The 8,273-nt window shown below is 37.4% G+C and overlaps 1 non-coding gene across 1 annotated transcript in view; it reads right to left on the bottom strand.

Moving 5' to 3' along the window:
• Positions 1-5,146: 5,146 nt before the first annotated feature.
• The window catches only part of LOC101854665, a 6,895-nt gene continuing 3,768 nt past the window's right edge, over positions 5,147-8,273 (bottom strand). Inside the window, exons 2-3 of the transcript XR_004859040.1 lie at positions 7,105-7,170; positions 5,147-5,825 (exon numbers count right to left, since the gene is read on the bottom strand). This is a non-coding gene — a transcript (uncharacterized LOC101854665). The remainder of the gene's footprint in view (positions 5,826-7,104; positions 7,171-8,273) is intronic.

Here is an 8,273-nt window from a genome sequence, read left to right as displayed (position 1 = left end):
AGCCTGGAGGGTCGTCTTAAGATGTAGGCCTACTTGTCTGTGGAGTGTGTGGTTGTCGGTGTAGATGGTGAGTGGTACCACCGGAAGTAATCTGGCTCTCCATGTGAATGTGATGGTACGCAGTAAATCCTCTTAAGTCTATGGTTGAAGCCGGGGCGAATTTTGTTTCTTGAAACCTGTAAATGTTGCAATTCTGCAATGGAAGGTCGGATTCCATTGCAGGACCGCCATTATGATTTTTAACTTTTTGATTTGGAGCTCAAACTCAAAGGCCCCGGCTTCGAAGAAACACTCTGACTACTCCTTGCGGGGGACGCAGAGTGTTTTCTAGTATGTTGTCGTCCTGGATTAGACGGCGGTCTAGTGGGGGATTTGGAGGAGTGACAGACTCCGCCCTTCCCAGGATTTGTTTTAAGCTCCTTGGGTAGACTCGACCGGTGTAATAGTTAGCTTACATAATCAGTGCTTGTGACTGCTTATAACTGTGACCCAAAAGGGGTGAACAGCGTATATGCGGCAATGAAACAGCTTTGAGTGCTGTTTACATGTTCCCTTCAACTCTTTTGGTAGACTCTTCCAGCCTCACTGTAAGCTTACTTACTCAAAGCTTGCAACTGCTTATGGAGTGGTCCGATAGGGGTTAACAGGCTATTTCCGTGGCAATGAAACCGTTTTGAATGTTAGTCTTGTTAAGCGTACTGTTCATTGGTGATTATGAATGTCTTTTTACATAATTTAATTTATGAAGTTTACGTCTATGGGTGAATTTGACTGCGACATGTTTCAAAATTGGGAAGGGAAGCAGTGATAATTGGATTACTGCATCATTTTCAGTTTAGACGCTGCGATGGCAATTCTCCGTTTCGTCGTTGTTTTCCGTTTCTCCATGATTGGTTTATCATACTCCTACACCATCATACTCTTACTCACATGATCACACACACACACACATATATATACAAACATACATACAATTACACCTAAACACACATGCACACAAATACACACACAGGTAATCTCATAAATTTATAATGAGCATTATTCTATTAAATATATATACAAGTGTGTATCAATTAAGTACAAATACAATGGAAAAAATCACCAAACAAATAAACAAACAAACACGCACACAAATTTTAATGGGAGTCATTAATTTATGAAGCATAGATGTATGTGTGTGTATCATTAAAGCAAAAATAAGATGAAAACAAAAATACCAAACAAACAAACGAATAAACTAGTCTAACACGCACACATTTATGATGGGAGTCTTTTTATGAAGCATACATGTAGGCCGACGTGTGTGTATCAGTAGTGTAGAAATGGAGAGAGAAAAAGGAAAACAGAAACAGAAACAAAAACAACCAAACAAATAAACACACTGGCACATGAATTTCTACTTGGGATCCTGTCATATAACATAGATTTATACAATATCATGTAGCCTACATGTATTATATATATATACGTGTGTATCGTGTATCGGTTTAAAAAAGATCCCTGGAAGATCATTAAAAAACAAAACAATCAGAACCAAACATGTATACGGGGCTCTCATTTCACATTCAATAGGTTCCAAGTTCGAAACCTGACAGCGATGGAAACAACATTTTTTGCCTAAAATGTTCTCTTTTCACCTCCTTTCCTTTTCTCTAGACATGATATTCTGTCGTCTGCTTTTAGCTCCACTTTCTTGATCTAGCCCGGCCCTTCCGCGACCAGTGTTCCTGACTATTTCTACAAGTATTGCTTCTCCTTGCTCCTTCTTACTACTGTCTTTCAGCCACACATCCCTGAGTGACCGAACATTTGGCTTTCTCAAAAGGGCAAAAATTCTCGGAGGTCCCATGTTCAAGCTGCGCACTTTAAGCTCTCTTGGTGGATCAACGTTGGAGTGGTCACCAGTAAATAGCCCAATAGGAATCGTACAGGTATGTGAAATCCCATGAAATAGCAGTGGAAGAAAATTGACGTTGTTCTCAATTCAGACCCTTTGTTTGCAACCGTCTGTGACATCTGGGATGAAATGACTGATTGTCCAAAATTTAGCAGAGTCGATGCCCCATGGGGTGGTGCACTACACAAAACCAATAGCTCCTACGCAAAATAACAATGAGCACATTTAATGTTAAGTCCAAGTTTTGGGGGTATTTGTGATTGCTCTGTTTTCTATTTTGTTTGAAATTGAAACTATCAACATTAAATATTGTTTATTGCAGAGAAACAAATTTTCCATTCATTGGATATGCAATATATGTCCATTCTATCAATATTGATGGTCCCCAATACACAAGCGAAGACAACATTTCTGTGATTTTGCACAATTTTGCCAAGCCTGATTTTTTTATATCAATTTTGAGTGACCATATTCTTATCTTGAGCATCTCTTAACATAGATAAAATATTATTGTGTCAGATGATGCAGAATTTATTTAACTTTAAATTGGTATGCTGTATGAGTGGGTAGTGCAAGGCTTTAACCCGATTATTTGGGTGATTAAATTATCAAGTTTCTGTATAATACACGTGCGGGTGTGTTACACCCAGTTGTCGGTCAAAGGGATATAAATAGGTTGCTGTGAAAAGGGTTAATATGTAAAGGTTAGGTTACTCTCAGCGATAAATCGTATTATATTTTTAGTATAGTAGAACGGTCAGATTTATCAAACTCCATATTCTGTTTACACATTCCAATTTATAGTGTCTAATTCCCTTTAAATTGGGGGAAATTCCTTCTTCTTGCGCCAGAAGACTCTTTGCAACAATTTGCCTGCATTCTGTTTGTTGTTACTTAAACAAATGTAAAAAAAAGAGACCCACGAAGTTTTTAGCTGCAAAATTTTAAAGACACAAACTCTCCCTACGCCCTCTCTTAATAATTTGTTATTGTAGTCTCTAGACTTAATCGTCCACAGACATTCGAGGGATCTGTAGGCCTCTACATCTCAATAAAGAGAATCACAGTGTCTTTTGACCAAGTCACCAAACTGTACACTGTACAGCCACTGTGTGCCGGAGTAGATAGTACAGTGGAAACCTGATATAACAGGGATGGTGGGAGTAGAGAAAATGTCCTGTTATATCCGATCCCTGTTAAATCAGAAATGCAAGGAAAGTAAGCATTTGTGGACTAAGCCAACTGTACTTATTCATGGGTAGTTTCCTTTGCCACAAATACCCACGAACAGGGGTTTTGGCACCAACTTTCTCCTTGCCTCCTTAAACCACATCCGAAGAGCTTGGTCCACAACATCTGCATCGGGTAGTCTCATCTTCTTTCGAACCAGAGCGAACTTTGCATTGGAGTATGCTGCCACTATCTTCTCTCTATCCTTGATAATGGTGTGAACCGACCCTTGTGGAATGTCGAACTGACGACAAATCTCTGCCAGTGGACCTTGCTTTTTGTCGTCAACAGCCAGGATAATTTCTTATTTTTTGTCAATTGAAAGGCATTTTCTCTTGCGCTTGACATCGTTGGTGACAGTAGACACATTATGCGTGCGTGTTGCTAGGTTTCGGGCTAGATCGAGGTCTGCAGCACACCGCAGCCCTCTCTCGCGTCACACGCTGCGTGTGCTTGCAGTGGCATGGTTTGCGTGGGCTTGCTCCATCACTGCGTTACTCTCTCTCTCTCTCTCTACTTTTTACACATTGTAACGAGCCTTTGTCCCTTCTATAACTGGTTGGGCTGCGATGAGGCCCTGTTATTGCCGATAACTTTTAATAGAGACAAAGAGTAGGAAAAATCTGGGATTTAAAAAATCCCTGTTATTACCGGATCCCTGTTATATATGGTTTCCACTGTAGATATCTAGTGTGCAGTGTGTAGTTCTAGCAGCTTTGACGTCAAATGCACTTACAACGCACTGGGTGACCTTGATACATAACTTTAGATTGAAAATAGACAATTGAAAAACAAAGTTTGCTCAAGTTTTAAAATATAACATCAAATCAGGTTCCACGTGAGCCACTTTGCTTATTTTGATACGCCGATTTCGAAAATGAAATCAATTTTTAGCTGCAATGATTATTTTGAAAATTCTGTGCGCAAAATTTAATCCTGTGCTGGGAAACTTCAAAGGAATTTTGCGTCATAGCCTCCCATTTGTCACTTCACACTGAGGGGGGGTCTATTATAAGATCAGTTAAAAGTGACTGTTGTCTGTCCTCTTTATGATAGGAAAATACTACAAGATGCAATCTTGGTAGATAAAACTACCATTTGCGTTTGTAGCCATTTTTTGGTCTAAAAGTTGCCACAAAAAGTGGCAAAAGTTGCCCAAAAAGTTGCCTTTAATTTTCAAGCTTTCAACTCTCTGTGACGACGTAATATAGCAATATGTTGATAGAGGTAACAATCTAAAGCACCGTAATTTCTTGTGTTCTGTTTTAAGCATCCAGAATATCATTTGTAGTCACCCATAGGGTAAAAACGTGAAAAATAAAGATTTCCCAGTACAATGAAATCAAAATTAGAACAGCACGCATAAATAACCACAAATATGAAAAAATAAGGGCGCGTGTCCACCTATCCGAAGATTGGCTGTTTTAACCCTAAACGTGTTTAAATTCAAGAAAAAGTAGCTAGGCCTAGAGGATATTACATGTCAATTATGGAATCACACACAATTTGGGCGTGCCAGTGTCAGTATTCGGTTTTGGTGGAGACACGCTCTAACATAACACATTTATATTTTTAAAAGGGTAAGAACAGAATTAAATTAAATGACAATACGCTGTATAAACACACACACAAAAAAAAGAAAAACAAATCATCGGAACAATTTGTAGAAAAATTAACACACCAACAAGAGGGAAAAATAAAAGACAGCAATATAAAAATAGTATGTATATGTACTTATTATATTCTCCGCATGAATAGATACACAAATACATGGACATCTTAAAACTTATCAAAATACATGTCTAATATGTTATGAAGTAGCTTTGTTGTTTTGTCTTTTTTGAAAAATGTAAAAATCGCGGTCGTGATTCGCGGACCAAAAAATGCCAAAAATCGCGGCCACAACAAATGCAGATGCTAGATAAAATACTTCTTTTTGTGATCTTCTAAACCCAGTAAGAAAAACAGTTACCCGCTAGTAACTTTGTTAATTTGGACACGCTGGTTCCGAATGTGATATTATTTTTACGATTAGACATAGTTTTTAAATGTGGAAAAATCTTTTTGGCGTGCCGCTGGTGTATCGATATATCGATCAATACCACCATGACAAGCTATTCGCTTAGGGCAGTCGCTGTTCCCTGGACAAATTTTTTTCCTGTTTTTAAAAATAGAGTCGCTGTTCCGCGGTGCTCCGCTGATTTAACACTAGGAGTAAGGCATTATCACATTTATATACTTGTGTCAGGAACTGAAGATAACAGTTTGTGATGCAAAGTAGATGGTACAAAATAAGGTGAAAGGGGTACCGGTATTCAATCCATTGATGAGTAGAGGTACCAAACGTAAATTGACAAATTCCAGTTTGGATTTATTTAGGTCAGTAAGGACCAAATAAATTCACATTTATCAAATAAAAACAGTGAGTAATCAAATAAAAAGTGAGCATCCTTCACAAAAAAAGTCATATTTCATAGAAAGGTTGTGAACAGGACTCAAGAGGGAGCTACTCTTCCAATATCATCGACAATCTCTAACTGACAATGCAACACAAGCGATGAACACCTTCAGTGCTAAACATTAAGCCGAAGGGTAAAAAAAAGGCAAGTGGCAACATTACAAAATGACAAAATGGACATGTTCAGCTCAAAACAGTCATCCAGGCAAGCTGATCTAATTCACATCACCATGTCTTCATCTGGGGAGCATAGAACAAGGTTCTGAGAATACAACAATCAATAAAATATGATGGAATTAACATGTTCTACAATCAGCCAAAAGTTGCATGTTCAAAGCAGTCCTCATTACATAAATAAATCTAATAGTTTCAGCAATGGCGAACAAAACTGTCAAAACTGGTATTTAATCTAACATTTCTTCGGTATGTAATCTATCAATCTTTGTCTGCATCATTAATTTTTATATCAGTAAACCAATTAGTCTTATAAAACTAGAACTAGATAGGCAATTGATTGAATAAATTCCTCGGTTAAAAGAGAAAAAAATTAACTTTAAGAGGAGACTGCGGAAAATACACAAAAGGGGAGATCATCCTAAAAAAATATTATACACAGCCTATGTTAAAAAAAATAATTAATTATACACAGCCTATGTTAAAAAAAAAAATTAATTAAAGTCTTTACAAAATGATCTGGAAAAACTGCAACTACACTAGGAAATGAATGCTGCTTTTAATGAGCCAGTTTCCACTGCTGTACAGTATGGGAAAGTTATTTATTTCTCCAATAGTTGTGACTTTCAGGTTTTCATTTGTTACCCATCTACTTCATCAAATTAATGAATTAAAAAGTTATCAACTCCTCTCGTGACTTATAAAATAAAATATTACGATAGACATAAAAATGAACTTTCAACGTGTCTTTCTTTGATCCACATCACTTCATGGGCAGAATTCAAAAGTATTTTCAAAGTTTCCTGGGATGTGTACAAGTTTCAACTCCATTGCACCCTCCATGTCGTCATATTTGCTTAAAAAATTTACACACACGCACTATTTCAGGGTCAACTTCAAATATTCAAAAACTCAAAGAACTGCATTTTGGCTTAATGACCTTGCTTTCAGTCAACTCCTGAACTGACATTCTTCCTAGATCTCAGAAAAATGCATAACATGAGTGTTGCATGTTTGGCGACTGAAACTCTGCACAACACTGCTCTTGGTGCGATTGATAGACTCCGTGCAGTGGCGTTCTAGGTGCTAACTAGGTACCAGGTGACACTGATTTGTCCTGTGTCTCCTGTAATTTCCTACACATGACACTTTTAATCATTCGTTTCAAAACACTGATTTCAAGACGTCCTTCATTTGAAAACTTCAAAGCCCTTATATATGGGGCATAAGTCACTTTGGGATGTGGTAATGTTAAGATGATAATCTTTCAAAATATCAAAAATATTCATAAACAATTTGACATGTATCTCATTTTAGTTATTTCCAAGAAAAAAACCCAACTCACTCATCAGTGTCAATAGACACACAGTTGTATGCAGCATACCGCAGTCTTTCCTCTGCAATTTTTTCACTGAAAGAAAGTTAAAAACCAGTATGAAATTCTGTCACCATATAGCTACAACTCTACCCTTCAGTGCGCTAAAATTTCCCAACTTAAATTTGTACAAAAATATGAAGTAGTCTCTGCTTAAGATCCCACCGTATATGATCCCGATTATATTTTACTTCACAAAAGTCGCCTGTAAGATCCCACTCTGAGCATGGGTCACTGTGGATTCTTCCTTCAGTGTGTCGACTAAGAACCCTTTCGTCTTAGATCCCACATTTTCCTTGCTCCTGAGCACTGGGATCTTCAGTGGAGTCTACAGTTCAATAAATTCCATATATGAGCCTTTGCCAATAGGTGAGGGTTTTATCATATATACCTTTACAAAATCCTTTCCTATTCCAATAAAAATGCTGCTACAGCTTTGAAATTTGTATATATTGTGCTTAATATGATGTTTCAGCTATGGGAGCAGAGAAATAGCAGTCAGGCCATGAGAAGAAATCTTACAAATATATTTTTAGTTCTGAAATTGATGTATTTTTAGAATGCAAAACGTGACACGTCAAGTTCGTACTTTTTCTGCCATCAACTTCAACAATGAAATAATTACCTTCTACATTTTTATTACTATATCTACATTATTTGTGGTGCTACATCAGGAATAATGATATCTGCAGCTGTTTTTTCTTTGGGAGCCTTCAAAGTTTTCATTTTCGAGCATAACCCATGTTGTCATTTCACAAAGCAACTTCGATTCCATGTGACTCCGTTTCTATCGGCCATTTTGGGACCCTGGAACGAGCATAATATCCTTCAATATTTACTCTCTAGTTTAGTTTAATATGGGGTTTTACGGCGCTCGCAACTGCATAATGTCATATGAGCGCGTGAAACACAAGTTAGTTTTATTCGCAGTTCACTGTACGGCTGGGTACGGGTCATTTGATCTTAAAACGTTAAAATATTTATGTATGTATAGTATAAGGTTTTACGGCGCTCGCAACTGCTAAGGTCATATGACCGCGCGAAACACAAGTTGTTCACCTTTGCAAAAGTTCACTTCACGACCAGTTAACTAATTTACTTGAAAATGCTAAAAAGTTAGAATATTTAAATTCGGTGTA

Source organism: Aplysia californica, unplaced genomic scaffold (assembly GCF_000002075.1).
Source record: "Aplysia californica isolate F4 #8 unplaced genomic scaffold, AplCal3.0 scaffold00562, whole genome shotgun sequence".
Classification (NCBI taxonomy): Eukaryota; Metazoa; Mollusca; class Gastropoda; order Aplysiida; family Aplysiidae; genus Aplysia; species Aplysia californica.
The sequence above is the reverse complement of the archived record's forward strand: the minus strand, read 5'-3'. Positions and strand labels throughout refer to the sequence as shown.